Here is a 12,854-nt window from a genome sequence, read left to right as displayed (position 1 = left end):
CGATGAGGTCGCGACATGGAGTGGTCGGGACAGTGGCCGGAGTAGGGGACTCGGCGGCCGACGGAGCGGCAGCATGGGGCGGCGGTGGAGGCCGAGCTAGCGCGGCGCGGTGGTGGTGGGTGCGGCGGCATGGGGCGGCAGAGGTGGGTTGAGGTGAGTGAGAGAGGCGTGGGCGAGCGGCGGCGGTAGCTTGAGGTGAGTGAGATAGTGAGAAAGAAAGAGGACGATGTAGTTGCTATGTACGTGTTCTTTGCCGAGTGCCCGCGATCTGGCACTCGTCAAAGATTTTTTAATTTTAAAATATACTTTGCCAAGTGACCGCGATCTGGCACTCGGCAAAGACTTCTTTGCCGAGTGTCCACCGGCTAACACTCGGCAAAGATTAATTTATTTTTTTAAACTTAGCTTTGTCGATCGCCTCTCCGTAGGCCCTCCACAATGTATTCTTTGCCGAGTGTTCTCCTAGGACACTCGGCGACAAAGTATATTTTTATTTTTTTTTCTTTTCCCAACCAAACTTTTTGTGGTATGTTCCTACACTATGTAGACCTACATGTTGCATTTTTGCATAATTATAAAAGTATTTTTTATAACTATTAGATTTAGTTCGTTTAATTGAATTTCTTTGGAAAATTCAAATTTGAACTGTAAGTCACTCGAAACATGGAAAACCGTACATGCAAAATTGATATTCATGTTATTTAGCACAAGTTATGGTCGATTTCAGGAGCAGACCGAAATGTTCGAGCACCATGCTCACTAAACATGATCGTGAACTTGCCATCCAGTTGTTTAAATATTGTATAAAACACAAACAAAGTCAGAAAATCATGAAACTTGTCCACATGTCATGATATCATATGTAGAGGTTGTAAAAAAATTTGAGAATGTTTCGAGAAAGTTGTGACACACTATGTGTAACCTAAGTGACCTACACATGAAATCATAAAGTTCAATGTAGACCGGTTAGGTTTCTACACATACTGTGTCACAACTTCCTCGAAACATTCTCAAATTTTTATCACAGCCTCTACATATGATATCATGACATGTGGACAAGTTTCATGATTTTCTGACTTTGTTTGTGTTTTATACAATTTTTAAACAACTGAATGACAAGTTCACAGTCATGTTTAGTGAGCATGGTGCTCAAAGATTCCGGTCTGTTCTGAAATCGGTCGTAACTTGTGCTAAATAACATGAATATCATTTTTGTATGCACGATTTTCTATGTTTCGAGTGAATCGCAGTTCAAATTTGGATTTTTCGAAGAAATTCAATTAAACGAACTAAATCTAATAGTTATAGAAAACACTTTTATAATTGTGCAAAAATGGAACATGTAGGTCTACATCATCTAAGAACATACCACAAAAAGTTTGGTTGGGAAAAGAAAAAAAATAAAAATACACTTTGCCGAGTGTCTAGGAATGACAGTCGGCAGCATTCTTTGACGAGTATCAAGCGTGAGGCACTCGACAAAGTAGCTTCTTTGCCGAGTTCCAAAGCCCGGCCCTCGGCAAAGATAACGACCGTCAGATATAGACGGCTGCTGACCGGCCTTTGCCGAGAGTCGACTTTTGCCGAGTGTTTGGCACTCGGTAAAGACTTCTTTGCCGAGTGTCTTCCTGTGCCGAGAGTCCTGTTCTCGGTAAACACAGTCGTTACCGAGAGTGGAACTTCGCCGAGTGAGGCACTCGGCAAAGAGCAGGATTCCGGTAGTGTATACTCCCTATGTCATCCTAAAATATTAGACGTTGTTGTAGATCTTGATTTTTATCTATATTTAAATAGATTATGATGAATCCAGACACGGATATATACACAACAAATGCATTAATAATTATTGTATGAATTTATTAAAAAGATAAAACGAATTTTAATTTTCGACGGAGGACAGGGTGTGTGTGTTATATATACTGATCCTGCACGCTGTACGTACAGTGCTCCGGTCCACAATAGTTTACCTCTAGCTAAAGAGCTCGTTAATTAGCCAGCGCGTGTATAGAAGTTGTTAGTCAACTAACGCAACCGAGGTGATCCGTTTGTTGTTACTCAGTACTAGGACAAACGCACAACGACAGACGGAGACGAACGGTGGCATACACGTGTGATCTTACGCACGCATGCATGCACGACTGCCTCTGGCGTTCCTGCCTGTCAACGTCCATGCAGCGACACCACTGCTTAAACAAGCGTACATCACTCCTTACATCTTTGGTCATCACAAATCGATCTTCTGCGCTTCGAAGACAGCAGTAGTAGTTAATGATCACTAGTAAATAAATAATGTGTTATAACACAAGTTATTTTTTTGGTAGAGGCAGCTCAATTTTCAACCGCTTCTGTAGTAGCCCTCTAAAACGAGACATATCTAGAAATGCATTTATATATATATATTGCAGTATAACGAGAGCCCTGGACTTCTAATAGTTAAAAGAAGTCCAGGCCGACCACGCCTGCAAACTGGTTCAACCAGCGCGCCCAACCAGACTATCGGGTGCGCCACCTGCTCCACGTCTGTTAGCGCAAAAAAAGGAATGCATGCATGAGTCAAACACGATCCAATGCATGCGCATAAATTTAGGAAAGATATGTGCGGCAGTTTCTATTTTTAAATCTTTTATTTCATCCATAAATTTAGTATCGCTGCAACAGCCATGCAGCTAGACGCGTAAGGACTATTTTATGATATATACTGAGACAAAATATGCTACACTGTGTAAATAATTATGCAATTCGATATACTGCGTAAAAATCTGTTACCAGCTGCATGCACACGAATTTATGATGAAAATAATGTGCAATGAAAGAAAATGAATTACACGCATAGAAACAAAAAATCGTATTTAATGTTTTATTTCCTTCATAAATATAAGATCCTTCCAACAGCCATGCAGCTAAACACATTAAATCTACTTTATGATATATACTGATACAAATTATACTACATGGTGTAGGTATTTATGCATTTCGTTACACTGCGTAAAAAATCTGGCATGTTGTTCACCGGTGAACGCACCTCTAGGTTGGAGCGTAATAACCTTAAGTTTTGAGCATAAAATCCCTCAATTATAAGCGTATATACCGAGCCAATGTGAGAGGTTGATAGCTCTAGTAGGTTGTTATTACGATCCTATTTTTATGGCAAATCCGAAAAACATGGCAGCCGCATGCATGCGGTTATACAGATCCAAAAATTATGGCAAAATGCATGCATGAGTCAAACACGTTCCCTTGCATGCGCGTAAATTTAGGAAAGATATGTGTGACGGTTTCTATTTTAAATGTTTTATTTTCTCCATAAATTTAGGATCGCTGCAATAGCAATACAGCTAGACTCGTAATTATTATTTTATGATATATAGTGATACTAAATATGCTACACTATGTAGATAATTATGCAATTGGGTATACTGCGTAAAAATCTGTTACCAGCTACATGCACACGAATTTATGATAGAAAGAATATGCAATAAAAGAAAATGAATTGCATGCATAGAAACAAAAAATCGTATTTAATGTTTTATTTCCTTCATAAATATAGGACCCCTCCAACAGTCATGCGGCTAAACGCATTAGAACTAGTTTATGATGTATATTGAAACAAATTATACTACACGGTGTAGGTATTTATGCAATTCCTTACACTGCGTAAAAAACTGGCATGTTGTTCACTGGTGGACGCATATCCGGGTGAAGCGTAAAAACCTTAAGTTTTGAGCATAAAATCCCTCAATTATAAGCGTAAATACCGAGTCAATGAGAGGTTGATAGCTCTAGTAGGTTGTTATTAGGATCCTATTTTTATGACAGATCCTAAAAACATGGCAGCCGCATGCATGCAGTTTCTATTTTTATACAGATCCAAAAATTATGGCAAAATCGTGAGAGTTTCCATTGCATGTGCGCAAATTACGAACAACATAAATTAAGGAATTGCCTTTCCAATGTGCATGCAGTAAAGTGATATACGAACTCCATGTTCAAGCATAAAATCATACAGTTTTTAGCGTAAATAGTACATGTGGTAGGCATAAAACACAATAATCGAAAAGAAAACTGTGCCGGATCGGAGGATGTCACGCGTGATCATCGCTGCGCGCATCTCGCGCCTTCCGTGACGTCGCTCGCTCGAACATCGCGCCTCATGCGTCGCCGTCGCTACTCGCACGTCGACGGGCGTCGCTTGCTCGCGGGCCTTGGAAGTGCCGCCTCCTCGGAGCTTCGGGGCCGCCGCCGCTTGCCCGCACAAGGGCCCCGTTGCGGATCGAGGAACCTCCGCCACCGCGCGTCGAGGTAATGGAGTTGCGGCCACCGGCCTGGGAACCGCCGCCACCGCACAAGGGCGCTGCCGCCGCTCGCCCTCTGGATCGGGGGCCGCCACCACCGGCCTGGGAACCGCCGCCACCGCACAAGGGCGCTGCCGCCGCTCGCCCTCTGGATAGGGGGCCGCCACCGCCGGCCTGGGAACCGCCGCCACCGCATGTCGAGGTCGGGGAGCCGCGGCCACCGCAGCCAATGGCCGGGGTCCACCGCCGCGCGCACTATCGGGCAACCGCCGTCGCTAATGAATCGAGATGGGGCGTGAAAAACTGATCCCTAACACTACGGATTTTCTTTTATAGACGTCTGGACCTGGTCCGGCTCGACCGGATTGCACTGTCTGGCCTGGGCTTCCTTTAGTTATTGGAAGCCCAGGGCTCCTAATATACAATCTATATATATATAGTTTTCAGCTATCTATATAAATACCATTATTTTTTATAGATGGATTTATTTTCAACCGGCGGCTTCAACAAATTAATTACTCCCTCCCTCTTTATTTCGTTCACATTCGAGTAAATGATAATGGATGTGGTGATCACCAAAATAATGCAACTATGGTCCGGCCCTATACGTCGGACAGTCCACGATCCCGACGATCCGCGGCAGCGACGTGGACGGTCCGCGTGTGCGCTCAATCAGTTATGGTTCCAGATTTCTAGCGGGATTTGTTAGCGAAACCTACGGGATTAACTCGGGAACCGACTTGTAACAGCTCCAGGCCTCCTCGCTCTCTTTATATAGATGAAGGGTTACGACCGATTAAACTATCCATAATCGATCAATCAAATGTCCGTATTAAATTTATCTTATTTGCATTGTTCTTTCTATTCCTTAGGAATATGAGTAATCTTACCCTAATTTAGATCTAGTTTAGTATTCTACAACCATCTCTCTTCGACTGTACACCGATTAGGGATGCCTCGGGTGGCCAACTGACCCTAGAGCGACCCATGTCACTGTTCTCCTCGACAGGATCTACCCAGAGGCGAGTTCTAGGGCTCTTCACGGAGAAGAAAACCCTACGCCATCGCGAACAGTCCGGCCCCAAACATGGACCGTCCGAATGTATGCGGTGTTGAGCACCAAAAGTGGCGGACGGTCTGACCCTTGGGCCCAGACAGTCCGCGTGCCCTGAGATTAGATTTAGTCGGGTGATTATCCTTATCTCGTGCGTGGTTATCCATCTAATCACGTGGGAGTTGTTGGCTATCTCCTAGGAATAGATCCAGACCTCCTCCCCTATAAATATAAAGGGGTACGACCGATTGAGAACCCCCAAACACATTCCAATCGAACCAATTACTTTATTTACCTTTCCTGCCCTAGGAGTAGTTGTAGCGTAGTTCTAGTTGTAGCCTTCCGCATATCCACCTTCACCCCTATTCGATTATACGTCGTCTAGATCCGTCTTAGGGTGGCCTGCCGACCCCAGGACGACCCTTTGATCTTTACCCCTCCTGAGGGGCAAGATCTACTTCGTTTACTTCAATCAAGATCTCTTCCTCGAATTGATCTCTTAATTTCTAGGTGACTCTACGTTGTCTGGAGACGCCCCGAGTGACCTGCTGACCAGGAGCACCCTAAGGTATCTCCCCCAGGGGATGAGATCTAGGTCATACGAAGAGATGAAGATGACCCTGTGCCATCGTGGACCGTCCCACCCAGAGATCAGACCGTCCAAACTGCGCGTAGGGAAGGCGCCGCTTCTGCCGCTAGGTTGCGGACCGTCCGCGCCCCCGCAGCGAGGACTGCCAGGCGACCTGGGTGACCCGTCGCAGACCGCCACCATTGTTCACCTCGCGTTGCCGAACCCAAGGTATTGCTCATCACGAGAAGATCCTAGGGTTCGTTGTTGTATGGTCCCAAATAGGTGGTGACCATCATAGAGGTGTTACCCCACATTTAGGATAACCACTTTATTTAACCCTACATCATCTAAAGGTGCCAAGTACCGCCAGGTGGTTCATTATAGTGTTTGGTGACCAAAAAGGCCAACACACATTTTGGCGACTCCACTGGGGACGAAAAATCGGATCTATCAAATCTGATCCATTAGATCAGATCTATTAAATTAGACCTATCAGATCGGGCGCAATGGCCAATCCCAAAGATCACAACAACGTTGTCCTAGACACTAACACAAGGCTGACTAATTCGTCGACCGATGAGTGAAAGGGAAATGACCTTAAACCGTTTCTTATTTTTTGGTACTTGATGACCATCACAATCATTCGGACTAATTAGTTTGCCTAGTCTTTGATTCACAGGTTCATAAGATTCAACAGTTCAGTTTCTAAGTCAGAATCAGCTCAGATTCAACCAAATAGGGGTAAAACATGAGATAGATGAACTACCAATAGTTCTACTCCTTGGATAAGTTCAAAATACCCCGAGGAACGTATTCAACACTTCTAGAAAGGTTGAAAAGCTCAAAATCAACATATCGCTATTTTGGAGCTAGTTTGAGCAAAAGAAGAAATATGAGTAAAAGAATCAAAGTGTTCATGATCCTTGACTTAGACTCGATGGAAAACCACTTGAGATATTTTTCTAAGTCACAGGATCTCTCTCAAGTTTAGCCAAAGCAACAAGGAGAAGATTGTTCAAAGATCAACGAGAAGTCAGAAACTCAAGTTCTGAAATTGCCTAGCGCGGACCGTCTGGCCCCTTCTAGCGGACCGTCCGCGACAGCGTTTCGACTTCGGCCAGGAACTGAAAATCGTGGATAGTCCGACTAAACCGCGGACTGTCCGGCTATATAGTGCGAACCGTCCGGCTATAATTCACGGACCGTCCGCATGTGAAGACCTGGTTCAGCCCAAAGGTGACAAGTTGAGCAAAAGGAATTATAGAGCTGGCGCGGATCATCCGGGACCAAGGGTGGACCATCCGCATGGTGTGACCGAGGCAGATAGCCGTTGATCTGTCAGGCGTATCCGTTGGAGATGTCAGAATTGACCATTGGAGGGTCGCGAACCGTTCGGGCCATAGCCGCGGACCGTCCGCCAGTGCAATTTCTGGCAGATGCGCCCCAACGGCTATATGGGTGGTTGAGGGCTATAAAAGCCACCCCAACCAGCTCATTCACAAGGATTCATTGATCCATTTCATACACAAGAGTTGGGTATTCACTCCTATCTACTAGAACAACACTTCTATACACATCAAAGCCTCATAAGTGCCACAAAAGAGAGATCAAGCAAGAAAGAGCTACTCGTGTGCGTTTAGTGATAATGCCTTGTGAGAATCATTGAGAGAAAGTGTGTGCTACCTCTTATGATCATTTGAGCATGGATTTTTTACTCCAATTCATTGTAAAGCTAGCAAGAGCCCCTTATCTTTGTGGTTGGCCTTGCGGAGACTTTGGTCTCTTGTTGACAAAGAAGAAGAAGAGCTCGTCGGTCTTGGTGATCGGTGGAGAGAGGGAAAGGGTTGAAAAAGATCCGTCCTTAGTGGACTCCTCCACGGGGATTAGGTTCTCGAGAACCGAACCTCGGTGAAACAAGTCACCCGTGTCTCTTGTGTTTATTGCTTGTGATTTGTTTGTTTTCTTCCTCTCTAAGTTCTCTTGCACTATTCCATACTAATATTATTTTGTGTTGCTTCAAGTTAATCCCTCATTTAGAGAAGCAACGCCTTGCAAGAAAGAACTTGTGTTATTGCTTTTCTTATCTAATCCCTCTTGCTTCACTCTCCATAAATTTATTAGTTGTATTGATTTGTCGATTCCGCATTCTTTGAAAGCAACAATCTTTGCAAGCAAAGGACTTAGTTTTTTTCACTCCGATAGTTGTGCATCTTGTTCCAATTACTAATTAAGGGATCTAGTTTGTGTTTAGAGTTATAATTTTCAGGTTTCGCCTATTCACCCCCCTCTAGGCGACTTTCAATGGGGTTAAGAAATTAGAAGACCACATGAAAAGGCTGGACGAGGAATTCCAACGACAACAGGCTCATATAAGCAAGGTGGCGGAAAAGTGGTACCTCTCACACTTCAAGGTAGATCACCACCAGAAGGTCGTCAAGAAGAGGGAAGTAAAGTACGATTCACTGTCAGCCTTGTTGCATCAGCTCCCCATTGTAAGTAACACCACGCCATTAGCTGATATTCAATCTGTTAAAATTTCTTTTGATAATTGGATTAAAATTATAATGGGGGATATAGAAAATATGACACATATATTAGAAAATACTCATACACCTGATTTTTTGTCACACAAATTGGGCACTAAAATAACTGCGTCAAAAACATCGGCGACAAATGGGGATTCTCAGTCCCAACCATATTATGGTATGTCGATGAACTCATATCCGGGGAAAATATTGTCACCATCCTCACTACATGATAGATCGGCTCTAGGCACGGCCGGACAGTCCGCGCACGATCACGGACCGTCCGGCACCTTACGCCGGATAGTTTGGAGTCGCACCGAGCCTGTCACAAGTCTCGCAGGCAAATCCCTGCACGGTAGGATGGTCCAGATACAATACCAGACCGTCCGATCCCTCTGTAGACCATCCAATCACCAAGATCGGACTGCCCGGGTGTGCATACGTAGACCAGGACACTGCGCATCAGACACAATCTTCATGCTGCACCACACCTGCAACGCACCATAGTCGCAGCATGCCATCACCCGCGCATGAGGCTGAATGCCTTTCGGCCTCTGTAAAGCCAGAAAAAATACAGGTCGCTAAGCTTGTTTGGCCTGCTAAGACCAAATATGCTGCTTGCTCTCCCGTGCATTCATCACAAAAGGAGAAAGTTAAGTTCACATTTAATATTACTAAGTGTGATAAAATATTTGATGAGTTACTTAAACATGGTAATATTAAATTGTCACATATAATTTCTTCGGTTGAGGAATTAAAAGGGTGTGTATATTGTAAATGGTATGGCTCTTTTCTTCATAACACCAATGATTGTGATGTCTTTCATCGGCAAATACAATCGGCTATAAATGAAGGCTGCTTGAGGTTTCAAAAGGAGGTGCGGATTGACAGGCCACCTGTCCCTGCCACCACATTAGAGCCGACGAGCAAAAAATTCATAGTTCGGCCTTGTGCGGCCGATAAAAGCAAAGATAGAAATATCGTCATTGGTGATCCCTACACACCAAATATGTCACACAGAGTGGTTACTCGGAAGGCTCTGGACAAAATAAAGATCGAAGGCGCCAGGGGCAAGCACGATCGGACACCTGATCACGATCACCTGTCTTGCGTACGTCGGACGGTCCGGGTACTAAGGTCGGACAGTCCGAGATAGGTGAAAGCTGCCTAGAGGGGGGTGAATAGGTGAAACCTAAAAATTATAGGATTTGAACACGCACTATGCCCTGGGTTAGTGTTACAAATAATTCGGAGTGCGGAAGATAGTTCCCCTTGCTAGGAGTTGCTCAATCAATGCGGATAACTTTGGGAGCCAACTCAAATCAAAATGAGCAAGGGAACTTTAGAGAGAGGGGAAAGGGAAAACAAATCAAGTGGAAATCAATCACAAATGAACACGATAATTTGTTTACGAGGGTTCTGTTCCAAAGAACCTAGTCCTCATTGAGGAGGCCACAAAGGCCAGGTCTATTCAAACCCTTTCCCTCTCTCAATCAGTCAGAAAAACCGGTTGAGTGCTTCTCCTTAATCACTTGGGTCACTAAGACCCCGCAAGGATCACCACACACTTATGTGTCTCTTGCTAGCTTTACAAAGCACTTAGAAGAGTTAGAATGAGAAGGAGAAAGCAATCCAAGCAACAAGAGCAACAAAAAGAACACAAACACTCTCTCTCAAGTTACTAAGCAATTGAGTTGATTTTGAGGCTTGGAGAGGATTTGATCGTTTGGATGTGTCTTGAAGTGAATGCTTTTGCTCTTGTATTGAATGTGGAGTTCAGAAAACTTGGATGGCTTGAATGGTGGTGGTTGGGGGTATTTATAACCCCAACCACTATTCTAGTCGTTGTTGTCGATGGCACACCGGATAGTTCGGTGGTGCACCGAACATGACATTGTTCACTGTTCGGTGTCTGCCATGTCAGTAGACCATTGGGGTTTGGAGCGGTTAATCGTTGGAGTCCCTTGTCCTCTTGCGGCACCGGACAGTCTGGTGTGTTCTGACTTTGTAGCTCTAACTTCTGACTTCTGCACTATGTACTTTTACTATTCATTGCAGTCGACCGTTGGGTGCAGTTGATCGTTGCTCCGTTGGCTCACCGGACATGTCCGGTGAATTATAGCGGAGCGAGTCCCAGAAAAAAAACCCGAGGTTGGCCAGTTCGAAGGGTGCTCGGCCTGGGCACCGGACAGTGTCCGGTGCGCCACTGGCAGCACCTCAACTTGTCTTTTGCTCCAAACTTTATAGAGTCCCCAACTTATTTTCTTTGTAGGTTTATGTTGAACTTTATGCACCAGTGATAAATGACAACTAGGCAAACCAGTTAGTCCTTGTGGTTTGTGATGGACGTCAAACACCAAAATCTATTATAGGAAATGTATAAGCCCATTTCCCTTTCAATCTCCCCCTTTTTGGTGATTGATGCCAACACAAACCAAAGCAAATATAAAGTGTATAAATGAAACTAGTTTGCAATTTTAACAGATGTGCATAAGTTGCTTAAATTGAACCAATTGAAGATTATTTCTAAGTATATGATTGCTTTCTTCTAGTTTAATATTTTGGACCACGTTTGCACCACTTTGCTTGTTTTTGCAAATCTTTTGGAAACATGTTTTCAAATGCTTTTGCAACTAACCAATGGTATAAGAACATAATTTCAAAAAGCATTATCACGATTTTGAAAATTCTCCCCCTTTTTCAAATGCTTTTCCTTTGGCTAAATAGAAGCTCCCCGTGAAGAAGTTCTCCCCTTGAGAGCACCTAGAGGGGGGGTGAATAGGTGATCTTGTAAAATTTAACAACTAATAGCCACAAAACTTGGTTAAGTGTTAGAATGATAAAACCAAGTGGCTATAGATCAAGTTCTTGTGAGTCACAATAATCACACAGAAAAGCAATCACAAGAGACACGCGAGTTATCCCGTGGTTCGGCCAAGTATAACACTTGCCTACTTCCACGTTGTGGCGTCCCAATGGACGAGGGTTACACTCAACCCCTTTCAAGTGATCCAATGATCAACTTGAATACCATGGTGTTCTTCTTTCTTATACTTTCTCCCGTTTGCGAGGAATCTCCACAACTTGGAGCCTCTCGCCCTTACAATTGATGATCACAAAGAAGCACGAAAGTAAGGGAGGAAAGAGCAACACACACAAGACTCAAAACCAGAGCACAATCACGCACACAAGCCACAATTTGAGCTCAGAACACAACTCAAGGAGTTCTCTACTCAATTGGAGCTCAAGTCACTATCTCAAAGAATCGAATGCGTGAGAATGGAGTCTTGGTGCTTAGGAATGATCAAAGAATGCTTGGGTTACTCCTCCATGCGCCTAGGGGTCCCTTTTATAGCCCCAAGGCAGCTAGGAGCCGTTGGAGGCATTCTTGGAAGGCTAATCTTGCCTTCTGTCGGGTGGCGCACCAGACAGTCCGTGTGCCACCGGACAACTACTGTTCATGTCCGGTGCGTGATTTCCTTCCATTCCTGGCGCAGCCGACCGTTGTAGCTTCGGGCTGGTTGGCGCACCGGACACTGTCCGGTGCCCCCAGCCGACCATTGGTGCGGGCCACGCGTCGCGCGCGGATTGCGCGACCGACCGTTGTGATGATGGCCGTTGGCTCACCGGATAGTCCGGTGAATTATAGTCGTACGCCGCCAAAAACTCCCGAGAGCGGCCAGTTCGCCGGAAGCCAGTCTGGCGCACCGGACAGTCCGGTGTGCCAGACCGAGCTGAGTCTTGGCTCGGCTCGGTGCCTGAACGAGCTTGGCTCGGCTCGGCTTGTCCATTCCACGAGCTGGCGAAAGAGGCTCGGCTCGGCTCGGCTCGACCTTGGCTCGCGAGCCGGCTCGGCTCGACTCGCGAGCCATATTCTGGTACTTATCGTTGCATTATTTGGTGAATTAACATTATATAAATTTGAAATATATAATCATCATTCTACATAATGAGTAAATTAAATTATAACTTGTAATATATTCATCATCAAAGACTAAAAAATAAGCTATTATCCATAAAATTATCTAATATTCATTATTATTCCATAAATTGATCATTTTTGCAAGGCTCGCGAGCCGGCTCGCGAGCTGGAACGAGCCGGCTCGGCTCGGCTCGCTGCAAAAACGAGCTCGAAAAAGGGGCTCGGCTCGGCTTGGCTCGTTCGAGGCTCGCGAGCCGCTCCGAGCTCGAGCCGGCTCGCGAGCCTCGAGCTAATTTTCCAGCCCTAGCTGCTCCAGCCAAGTCCTTCTCTTCTTCTCTTTTCTCTGATTCTAGCACTTAGACAAATATATTAGTACACACAAAAACAATGTACTAAGTGTAGAACCATACATTTGCCTTGATTATCACTTCTCTCTTTGTTTAGCACATGAGAGCTTATTTAAATGTGTGATCACCAAAACATAATAGAA

This window comes from Zea mays, chromosome 2 (genome assembly GCF_902167145.1).
Source record: "Zea mays cultivar B73 chromosome 2, Zm-B73-REFERENCE-NAM-5.0, whole genome shotgun sequence".
NCBI classification, from domain to species: Eukaryota; Viridiplantae; Streptophyta; class Magnoliopsida; order Poales; family Poaceae; genus Zea; species Zea mays.
The sequence above is the reverse complement of the archived record's forward strand: the minus strand, read 5'-3'. Positions refer to the sequence as shown.